Consider the following 12,014-nt stretch of genomic DNA (forward strand, 5'->3'; position numbering starts at 1 on the left):
CATACAAATTTTAGAATTGTCTGTTCTAGTTTTGTGAAAAATGCCATTGGTATTTTGATAAGGATTGCATTGAATCTGCCAATTGCCTTGGGAAGTATGCCAATATTAATAATACAAATTCCTTCAATCCATTAACATGCTATTAAAAAAATGAAAAGAATCTGTAGTTGTATTATCTTTTATTTCTTTCATCAGTGTTGTACAGTTTTCCAATTACAGGTCTTTTTATCTCCTTAGATAATTTTATTTCTGGGTATTTTATTCTCTTTGACATGATTATAAATGGGATTGTTTTCTTAATTTTTCTTGCTGATTCTTTGTTGTTAGTGTGTAGATATGCGACAGATTTCTGTAGATTAGTTTTGTATCCTAGAACTTTACAGAATTCATTGACTAGTAGGTTTTTGGAGATGTCTGGAGGATTTTCTATGCATAGTATCATGGCATCTGCAAACATTAACAGTTTTACTTCTTCCTTTCTAATTTGGATCCCTTTTATTTCTGTCTCTTGCCTGATTGCTATGGTTAGGACTTCCAATACTGTGTTGAATAAAAGTGGCCAAAATGGGTACTTTTGTCTTATTCGTGACTCAGAGGAAATGCTTCAGCTTTTCACACTTGAGTTGTGAATATGATGTTAGCTGTGGACTAATGGTCTTTATTACGCTGAAGAATTTCCCTATATACCCATTTTGTGGAGAGTTTTTATCATGAATGAATTTTAAATTTTGTACAAAGATTTTACCTGCATCTATTGAGATGATTACGTGACTTTTATTTTTCAACTTCAAGTCAATCATTGATTGATTTGCAGATATTGAACCACCCTGGCATCCCTGGAATAAATCCTGCTGATCACCCTTTAAATGTCTTTTTGTAACAAAATAATTTAATCAGTCTTTAGGAATTGGTGAAAGTTTGTGCCTTTTATTCCTATAGATCCTTAAAAAGTCAGAATCTAGTTTTATTTCTCAGGAAGTGACATGAGAAGAACTCCTTTTTGCAACTGTTGTTCTTTTCTCCCTTTCTTCTCCTTTCTTTTTTCTTTTGGTACAATTATTTCTCTGCAACTTGTGTTACTTAAACATATTAGCAAACTAGTGATTTCAAAACCATAATATAAAAGCTAAACAATCTCAGTTCTTTTAGAAGTAAAAAACCATATTGCTCTCTCATTTTAGAAAATGAGATGGTCTTGCTCAAGAGCAGACTATGTATCATAAAAGGATGAACCAACCTCTCGCGTCAGTGACTGATGGCTGAGGATGGTGAAGTATTTGATATATTGAGGCATCAGGGATGTTTACACTACCTCCTGTGTCACCAGACTGTGGAGCAGAGTTCAGTTCAGTTCAGTTCAGCCGCTCAGTTGTGTCCAACTCTTTGCGACCCCATGAATCACAGCACGCCAGGCCTCCCTGTCCATCACCAACTCCCAGAGTTCACTCAAACTCACGTCCATCAAGTCGGTGATGCCATCCAGTCATCTCATCCTCTGTCGTCCCTTCCTCCTCCTGCCCCCAATCCCTCCCAGCATCAGAGTCTTTTCCAATGAGTCAACTCTTTGCATGAGGTGGCCAAAGTACTGGAGTTTCAGCTTAAGCATCAGTCCTTCCAAAGAACACCCAGGGCTGATCTCCTTCAGAATGGACTGGTTGGATCTCCTTGCAGTCCAAGGGACTCTCAAGAGTCTTCTCCAACACCACAGTTCAAAAGCATCAATTCTTTGGTGCTCAGCTTTCTTCACAGTCCAACTCTCACATCCCTACATGACCACTGGAAAAACCATAGCCTTGACTAGATGGACCTTTGTTGGCAAAGTAATGTCTCTGCTTTTCAATATGCTATCTAGGTTGGTCATAACTTTCCTTCCAAGGAGTAAGCGTCTTTTAATTTCATGGCTGCAGTCACCATCTGCAGTGATTTTGGAGCCCAGAAAAATAAAGTCTGACACTGTTTCCACTGTTTCCCCATCCACTTCCCATAAAGTGATGGGACCAGATGCCATGATCTTCGTTTTCTGAATGTTCAGCTTTCAGCCAACTTTTTCACTCTCCTCTTTCACTTTCATCAAGAGGCTTTTGAGTTCCTCTTCACTTTCTGCCATAAGGGTGGTGTCATCTGCATATCTGAGGTGATTGATATTTCTCCCGGCAATCTTGATTCCAGCTTGTGCTTCTTCCAGCCCAGCGTTTCTCATGATGTACTCTGCATAGAAGTTAAATAAGCAGGGTGACAGTATACAGCCTTGACGTACTCCTTTTCCTATTTGGAACCAGTCTGTTGTTCCATGTCCAGTTCTAACTGTTGCTTCCTGACCTGCATGTTGGTTTCTCAAGAGGTAGGTCAGGTGGTCTGGTATTCCCATCTCTTTCAGAATTTTCCACAATTTATTATGATCCACACAGCAGAGTAGCTAAGTCAAAAACTGTACCTTTTACCCTGTTCATAATAATTATTGTGACTTTTGAATAAACCATTGTTTATAACACTTAATTTTACTATACTGCATAATGTTTTAAATGAATTAATATATACTTTGCTTTCTTAGAAATAAACTAAGCATTCACTTTTATTTCACCCAAATGTAAAACAAGGAAAAGTAATGAGCTTCCAGGGACGGCATTTTACTCTTCTTGACGTTGTTACTCTGGATACTTACAGTGGATTAATGCTAAGCTTGAAGTATAAGTTGAAAGCAAGCCTATGAGCTCTAAATATTTTTAAAAACCTTGAAAGATTATTTTAAATGTATAAAGCATATGTATAATTACTAAAACAAGTACAATTAAAACTGGAAGTCTAGCCCATCAAATTGTTTACCTTTTGAGTTTTCTATGGTAGCTATCTTGAGTTTTTCACTATGTTCTAAATCTTCTGTAATAAAAATTTACTTTTATAACAAGATACTTTTAAATTTAATTTTTAAATTGTGATTATATGTATATACACATATAGCATAAATTTGCCATTTGAATAATTTTAAATGTGCGCTGCAGAGGCATTAAGTACATTCAATTTTTATACAGCCATCACCCCATCAGCCTCTAGATTCAGATAATTTTTCAAATGAACATTATTTTCTAAGTCATCCATAATTTTTTTTTCTTCAAAACTAACCATGTTTCTTGGGATTTCCCTGGTGGTCCAGCAGTTAAGACAACTTGCTCCCAATGAGGGGGTCCCAGGTTTGATTCCTGGTCAGGGAACTAGATCCCACATGCCGAAACTAAAGGATCTCTCACACCGCAACGAAGATCTTGAGTGCTGCAACCAAGACTCAGCACAGCCAAATAAACAAATGGATAAAAAGAAATATATATTTAAAAGATCCTGTTTCCTGTATTGCCACAGGATAGTTAAGGCAAAGCTGACTTGCCTTCTTTTAATGAAATAAAATGTAAATTACAGCAGTGCTAAAGATAAAAATACTTAAAAGAGCCTACAAACAAAATCCAGCTTTAGTGTTTTATGAAGAAGCTTTATTTCAAATATATGTGACTACTACATATGTGGGCATTTGTTTAAAATAAAATCAAATGTTCATTTCATTTAAAAGAATTCGCCTTCTAAGCCAATGTTTTGAATAAAACTATTAGCAAACTTACCTGGTTTAAATAAAAATACTTCATATAGATTCAAAATAAAAAGATTTGTTAAATTTGTGAAAATTTTCTACTTTCCCCCACTTAAGGTATTTAATTCACCTACCATCACCCGCGCCCCCCAGACACACACTGTATTCTGTGATGTGTTATCCTTTTGTGAGTGCTAGTTAATTTCATAGATTATAAGTCATGGACAAGTGAACTAATGCATTTTAAAGAAATGCACTGCTTTCCACAAACATTATATAAAATACATACACACAGTGTTGGTTTTGTGTTTTAAGCTTCGTTTGTAAACTTTACATAAAACTTTTTCTTGATGTTTAGGTGTATTCTCTCAGTGAGCTGACTTGCAGTTGGGCCTGTACAGACTATTTTTAATATACCCTTCAAATACAAAGTTTATAAATTTGAGATAGTCTCAATCAGTGATTTATATTTCAGACACTTAGTTTAGGGTTTTATAGCATGGTTGGTTTTTAAATTTAATTTAGAATTTAGTGTTTTCCTAATCTGTGAGAAGTTAGTACATACTCCATTAAAAGGATTCCATGGTGAAGTGAATTTCCAACAAATGCTTTCTTCCATATCCCTTTCTTTGAACATTTTTAACAAATATGTTTCTATGACACCCAGTAGTAAAGACATCTATTTCAATTTAACCTCCTGTGTCTCAGCTTTTTAAAGCTGGACTCATATTTGCATATGACATCTGCTAACATTCCCAAGAAATGATGGTCTGTATTAATCTACTGATCCAAGAAATAATAATATTTATATTATTTCAAAAATTTACCCCATTCCCTCCCCAAAATGGCTTCCCCAGTGGCTCAGTGGTAGAGAATCCACCTGCCAATGCAGGAGATGTGGGTTTGATCCCTGGATCAAGAAGATCCCCTAGAGAAGGGAATGGCAATCCACTCCAGTATTCTTGGCTGGAAAATCCCATGGGCAGAGAAGACTGGCGGGCTACAGTCCCCAGGGTTGCAAAGAATTGGACACTACTTAGCAACTCCATAGACTTCCCTGGTAGCTCAGCTGGTAAAGAATCCTCCTGCCATGCTGGAGACCCCGGTTTGATTCCTGGGTCAGGAAGATCCGCTGAAGAAGGGATAGGCTACCCACTCTGGTATTTTGGGGCTTCCCTGGCGGCTCAGACGGGAGAGAATCTGCCTGCAATACAGGAGACCTGAGTTTGATCCCTGGATTGGGATGATCCCCTGGAGAAGGCAAAGGCTACCCACTCCAGTATTCTGGCCTGGGGAATTCCATGGACAGAGGAACCTGGCAGGCTACAGTCCATGGGGTGGCAAAGAGTCAGACACAACTGAGCAAGCGACTTTCACTAGCAACTAAACAGCCAACAACCCCCTCCCCCCAATAAAGCCTAACATTTCTATGATTTGGTCAAAATAAACCAATAGAAAGGGTGAAAATAGACTAGACCATTGAAAGCCAGACTCAGTCTTGCCCCATTATTTTTCTCCCTGCATAATCGATGGCCTAATTCTTTTGTCTTTGAACTCCAAGGATTCAGCAAACCGTTAGAGAAATAAATATATTTGAGAGCCACAAAATGACTACTGATTCAAAGCATCACAGAGGGAAAAAAGTGCCTGGATCATTCACACAACCAGAAAACTAGTTTGGAAACTTCGGCTTAGTACTCATTTGTGTGCATATTTGCTAGAACTCAAGCACCAAAGCCTTATTTCTCTCAAATTTGCACACAGTAAAAGTCCTGATTGAATCATAAATGTAAAGATCTTTATAGAAAACCAATGAGAAATTTGACAAATTAGCTAAATTTTAAGCAGAAGAGACAGCTAATCTGGATTATTCGTGTCTCAATAGCAGTTCTCCTGGCTTAATCTCACAGCCAGTTGCCTCTCTCCAGAGCGTGTGGCTGACTGCATTCTCATCCAGAAAAAAAACATTAGAAGGACTGCTCCTGGAGACTTCAAAACAGCACAGCAGCAGAGAGCAAGAAGTATCCAGCTTTTAGTCAGCACAAAATATGCGAGCATAGTTTTCTGACTGTTTGTCATAAATTTCTTGTCTTCTTGTCTGAAACATATGCCTGTTGTTCAAAATCCACTCTAGATGATCTGAAAGAAACTCAAGTTATAATTTCTTCAGTTATGTTTTGTTTTGAAAATTTCAGTCATTAAAACAGGATGAAATGAATATGTTGTCTGTTTTTGTGCGTCCTGTAAGTAAGTACCAGTGACACTCAGCTGTAGAGTGTTTACATCACAGCGACTGTTGCCCCCGTCATTCGTGACGGAGAAAGGGGTCCTGAGGGCTCAGATCACATAGCAGGATGAAGAGACTTCTGAGAAGCTTTCAAAACCACAGAAACCAAAAACAACAAAAAAAAATCACTGTAAAAATATTAGTAAGTTTTATTGGAGTCAAGAAGATGAACTGTTAAAGTGTATTTTTTAAAAGGAAAATCATATACTGTTTTTTTTTTACTGAAATGGCTTGTTAGTAACGTTAGTGTATATTGTAAGCCTTGCGTAAGGCTAATAGTTGTTTCTTTTCTAAATAATAAGAAAAATCAAGTTAATGTTGCTCTTTCTGAGCAGACAAAATGCACCAGCAACTGAAATGTTTAATTAACACATGAGGCTGTTGGAAGAACATGAGCTTTGCAAAGTTACAGGAAGTGAACCTGAGTCTTAGATTATAGTACGTATGTTATCAGAGGCTGCTTAACCTGTGTAAGCCTTGATTTATTCATCTGTTAAACTGACTGGTAGAAATATATCTGTATTTCTCAGAATTATTATGAGTACTAAGGGACGCACACAAGGGGCCAAGTGTAGATTCTTGTAAAGTGTAAACTCCCTACTCACCAGATGCTACTTGGTTCTACCATTGCTTGCTACTGTTGCTACTAATCATAAGACACAGAGTTATAAATACTTCCAAGTAATCTTAATACTGTTAGTCACCACTCTGACTGCTCTAATCAAGACAAATGAATTTGAAGGAAGCTTTGTGGAGAGTCTTCTTAATTTTTTCTCTTGCAGGTGAAAAAAAGAAAAGTGAAGTAGGCAGGTGCTTTTGTTTTGTGCCAGAAAACTTATCCTAAGGTTCTTCTGCCTCCTCATCGCTGATCTGATTCATCAGCATCTCTTTTTAGCCCTCATAACTCTCGCAGTTCTCCAAGAAAGGTATTTAATATGCATGCAAGGCTGGTCACTCATATGTCAGTACCTTATTCCCTCAAGGCAGCCTTCCAAGGGACTGGCGTAAACATCATTTTGGATGAGCTTGTTAATAACTGAAAGAGGTTTTAGGTGTGGGAGTTTAAACACATTTAAACTGAAAAAGAGCTTTTCCTTTAAAACCCTGGAAGCTCAGGACCCGCTGCATTTGGTAGCCTTCCAAGACCCCCGGGACCAGTGTGAGACCACTAATCTCAGAGAGCCTCCCAGGCTGTTACTACTTCAGACTAAGGCTGAAGCTGGAATCTGTTCGGTGTTCAAGAGCAGCTCCAGCACCGAGGTAAGGGTGGGCCTTGCAGGTGGGGCAGGGAAGCAACAGGCAGGAGTTGGTCACAAGCCTCCTCTCCGCTGAGCGTTCTCATCACCTGTGTCGGGAAGTGCGCAGCTGGATTTTCCAGCACTGGCAGCGCGCACCCCTGTCACCGCTCCTCTCTGAGTGTCTACCGAGCGCAGGCGCTTTACAGCGTCCTGTAAGTTTCTGCGGTACGGCAGGGTGAAGTGCGCGTGTACTCACATCCCCTCACTTCCGGTCCCTGCCCACTGAGGTCACCGCAGAGCACTGAGCAGAGTGCCCCGTGCTGCAGTGGGTCCCCGTCAGTTACCTCTTCTATGCATGGAATCGACAGTGTGTGCTCGTCACTCCTTGTCATCCCTCTTTGAAAGTGCCAGAGGAGTCTTTGTAAAGTGTAAAGTGACTTAAAGCGCTAGTGGAAAACATTTGCTTGGCACCCAGAAGTGGCTTCCTGGGGACCTAAATACTACGCTTTCTGCCAGTAAAAACGCCGCCTGATAAAGTTCCCGGGCAGAAGTACGCACATCTGCCAACAGCGCCGGCCGCCAGGAAGCGCGCGGCTGAGGCGCGGAAGCAGCCTTTTCCTTCGCCCGGTGTTTGTCTGGGGCTGTTGTTCCTCCTTGGTTAGGTAGGTCCCATTCCCTTTCCTTCTTTCAGTGGTCTTGTTACATACAGCTTTCAGATTGTAATGACCACATGATTTTTAATGGGATTTTCAATGATTTACCTTTAATGACTGTCACGTATTGCGTTTCCTTTACAGAAGTAACAAGATACAAATAAATAACAAGATTAATATAACACAAAACGGGCATTTGGACAAAAATTACCATTATTTCCTTTACAATGACTGCTTCTGGGAAGGATAGTTAATAAAGAGGACAAAGAATGAAAACTTGAAACTGAGCTTCAAATGGATGGAATGTGACATTATACACATGTATTCTGAACTACCTGATAATCTTCAGCTACCTGAGAAAAACTGCCAGCGGTTTTTCAAAGAAATTAAGGCTGTAGGAACCTGCATTTCGTTGCCATTCTTTGCAATCTTGATTCATGATCATTTGTGGAGTACTATAGAACTATTGGTAAATAAGGACCAGTCACACTGTCTAAACAGTATTTCTCAGCATTTGCCTGCTTCTGTAATTACACTGTGAATATTTTTTATTGTTGACAGTAAAATATGTAGCATATTTCACAAGTGGAATTCTCACTGCCAGTCTCTTAAAGTACTGTTGATATTCTATATGCTAATTAACATTGTTGTATTATACTTTTGGTCATAGAAAGCTGTTCTCTTTAGGACCTTCAGGGAGAAGAGATCTCACTAAAAGCTTTATGGCATTATGGTGGTCTATTTACAAACACATTCTTACTGAAATGTAAGTTACTTTTAAAATATCTGAGGAATTTAAAGCTTTTAATAATAATGCTTTAAAATACATGTAATATTTCATCATTTAGTGAAGAGCTACATATTAATACTCTGACATTAATAAAATATTTTATATATTAGAAAATGTAATACTTTGACTTTGTCATCTCCCATCCTACTTAAATACTAAGCTGGCATTTTTGAAAGAAGATGGAAACACACTACGAAGGCAAACATCTGCGGTGGTGGATTATTTTCATAATTGGTTTTGATGTCTGTTATTTTATTGCCCCGTATTAAACTGACTCGTTGCAAAACTTAGAAAAGTTTTTTTTATAAAGAATTGTGTCATCTCCTTGTGCAATCATTTTGCTGGTTTCTTTATGCCATTTTGTAACACTAAACAAAGCTATCTTTATTAATTCTCTCAAATAAATCACTTCTTTCAGGAAAGCTATTCAAGGGATACTTGCTGAATTTCTCTCCGAATTTGTTGATGGTATTCTTTGCATTCAGCTTACTTTGAAAGCTCTTTGTATTTTAAACTCTGCTCCAGGATAAACAAAAGCAAATTTTGCTCCTCCTAAGTAGTTCCTATCTGAACTTTGATTAAAAAAAAAAAATGAAAACAATACACGAATTTTTATAGTTTACAGAAGTGAAATTTTCATATATATAAAGTACTGTATTTGATTGAATTGGATGCCTAATTCATACTTTTCAGTTTCAAGTCTTCCCAAAACTTTAAGATTATTTCTCCTTTGCAACTTTAAACCAAAACTTGGAAGTTTTAAGTGTCTTCCTTTGCCAGAGTGTGAACTGGAAAATGAATGAACAACTGAAAGAAAAGAAGCTGTTCGAGGCTTTTCTATCAGAAACTGTGTCTGCTGTTCCCCACATTCAGTTAGGGATTCACTTGATTTATCACATACCTATTAAGATTCAGTTATCCCTGGACAGAAGAATGGATCAGAATAGAACAGAATATAAAATCTTAGAGTATACCAAGAACGTGTGGGAATTTGGTATATGAAAAAGTGAGAAATCTTTAGTGAGTTACATTTTAAGGACATGAAACTTCACAGAAATCTTGAACTTTGTTCAGTAATTTCGTTGTTACTAATAATAGCAGTATTGCAACTTTAAAAATTTTTAATGTTTATGTATAAAAACAGATAAGCATGTTATTAGAACTCAAGATATTCAGCATAACAGAAAGTTACAAATGAAATAAAAGTTATAAAATGAAAGAAGTTAGGGAAAAATCCTACAATGTCCAGTTTGAATGGTTACCATCAATATGAGCTCATGATATTTCAGTTCCTGTTCCATCCACATAAAAGGAAGTTCCCACAGCATTGAGTATACCTATGCCCAGATCTTGCTGTTACCTTTCCCCAGTGAAAGACAGCAGTTCCCTGGAGAAGAGGCCGATTCCAGGTGTAGGGAGAGAAAGTGTAAAATGAGCCTGAGATCATATTAAAAGATGCTCAGCGTCACTATTCATAATGGAAATGCAAATCAAAACCACAATCACCTTACATCTGTCAAAATGGCTATCATCAAAAGGGCACATAACAAATGTTGGAAAGAATGTGGAGAAAAGGGAACCCTCTTACCCTGTTGGTGGGAATGTAAATGGGTGCTGCCACTATGGAGAACAGTATGGAGGCGCCTCATAAAACTAATAATAGAGCTACTATATGACACAGCAGTTCCACTCCTATGTGTATATAAATATTTAAAAAACCCACCCCACTAATTTGAAGCGGTACATGCACCCCAATATTCATAATAGTGATATTTCCAATAGGCAAGATGTGGAAGCAACCTAAATGTCCATCCACAGATGAATGGATAAAGAAGATGCGGTGTATGTATGCACACGAGGGAATACTACTCAGCCATGAAAAGAACAAAATTTTGCCATTTGCAGCAACATGGATGGACTTGGAGGGTTTTATGCTAAGTGAAATAAGTCAGAGAAAGGCATGTACTATATGATATCATTGATATGTGGAATCTGAAAAATACCACAAACGAGTGAATGAAACAAAAGAAACAAACTCACAGATACAGAGAACAAGCCGGTGGTTACCGGTGGGAAGGGGGCAAGGGCAGTAAGGGGTTGGGGAGTGGCAGGTATAACCTACTGGGTATAAGGTATTCTCAAGGATATATTGTACAAATGGGGAACATAGCCTATGTTTTGAAATAACTGTAAATGGAAAGTAGCCTTTAAACACTGTATAAAAAAATTTTTTTAAGAAAAGATAGTCTATGAGTCAGATCTGCCAAATTTTTACAATTTTTATAAACCAAATTCCTGGCACAGGATCTGAAATACACTGAGACCTTGAAAAGTACTGAAAGAATTCATTGTGTTTTATTGTATTTTTCATTTCTTTACAATCTTTTTAAAAATTAATTCTGATGTTAACTGACCTTCTTAGTTCTGTGGCATGTGTAAATTTCTCGTTTTTGTTCTTCCGTGAAAATTACCCGATAAGTGTTAAAAGAGACTGGGCAAGGTCCAAAGCATGTCACACTTTACAAGTTGCAACTTGATCTCAAACTATTAATTAGTACTGTTTGAGTTTGGTCCTTCAATTAACTAAAGATCCACCTACTTCTGTATCTTGAATATCATAGGATAGCTTAGCAAATGTCTTGCAAATCTTGGTATACCACGTTCTTAGAATTCTTTCAGTCCTGTTAGACTATTAAGAGAAGAAAATAAAGATCTTTTAGTAAGACTTATTTAATCACTGTTCTTTTTCTCATAGGTGGGCAAAAATACATACTTTTGAAAGCGGAAGCATTTTGCTTAATTTGCTATATACTGGCACCCTGATTTTTTCTGTAATTCTTTACATAGTACCTTGGTTCCTATATAAATGTTTTCAGTCTTATGGGAATCATTTTAATTAAAATGCGTTTTTAAACTGCCATGCCAGAGTCGACTAGCTGAGAACTAAAAGCCTCTTATAAAAAAGTAGTTGTCAAGCCGGTGGGGTGACTTGCTTAGGCACTGAGAGATTTTGCGGATTCTGTGAGCTGTGTAGGTGTTGGGGGGTCACCGTACGATGAGAGGGAGCTGAATAATAAGACAGGAAGCACTAAGCTCACCTATTTCTAATTCTGATAGGCCAGTGTGGGGTATGTGCAGGTGTCTTGCTGGTTTCAGCGTTAGGCATATAGACTCCCTACCATCCCTTCACGTAGAGTCAGCCTAGGCGGAAAGGAAGGGAAGGCACGAGCTGGCAAAGGGGAGCAGTTTATCAAAAGCATCACGGAGTGTGTGTCATGCCTCAGAAATTATCCTGTCTTGAATCATTCCAAATACCGTATGTCTGTCATAACAGTTTATCAAAGCCTGCTAGGTTTTTGGCTGAGGCTGAATGGGTGTCATGGCTGAAATAATCTAATAGTCATCCATCTGTGAAAACAGTGAAAGTGTTAGCTGCTCAGTCGTGTCCGACTCTTTGTGACCCCGTGGA

General features: G+C 38.0%; 1 protein-coding gene and 1 long non-coding RNA gene across 3 annotated transcripts in view; both read left to right on the forward strand.

Moving 5' to 3' along the window:
• LOC102395814 (ubiquitin-conjugating enzyme E2 E2) overlaps window positions 1-12,014 on the forward strand; it is a 380,425-nt gene that overhangs the window by 163,364 nt on the left and 205,047 nt on the right. The window lies entirely within an intron of this gene.
• LOC112581109 lies at window positions 4,824-8,967 on the forward strand. Its single transcript, XR_006553662.2, has 2 exons — window positions 4,824-7,124; window positions 7,900-8,967. It is a non-coding gene; the product is annotated as an uncharacterized LOC112581109 (long non-coding RNA).

The sequence above is a fragment of the Bubalus bubalis genome, chromosome 1, assembly GCF_019923935.1.
Source record: "Bubalus bubalis isolate 160015118507 breed Murrah chromosome 1, NDDB_SH_1, whole genome shotgun sequence".
Classification (NCBI taxonomy): domain Eukaryota; kingdom Metazoa; phylum Chordata; class Mammalia; order Artiodactyla; family Bovidae; genus Bubalus; species Bubalus bubalis.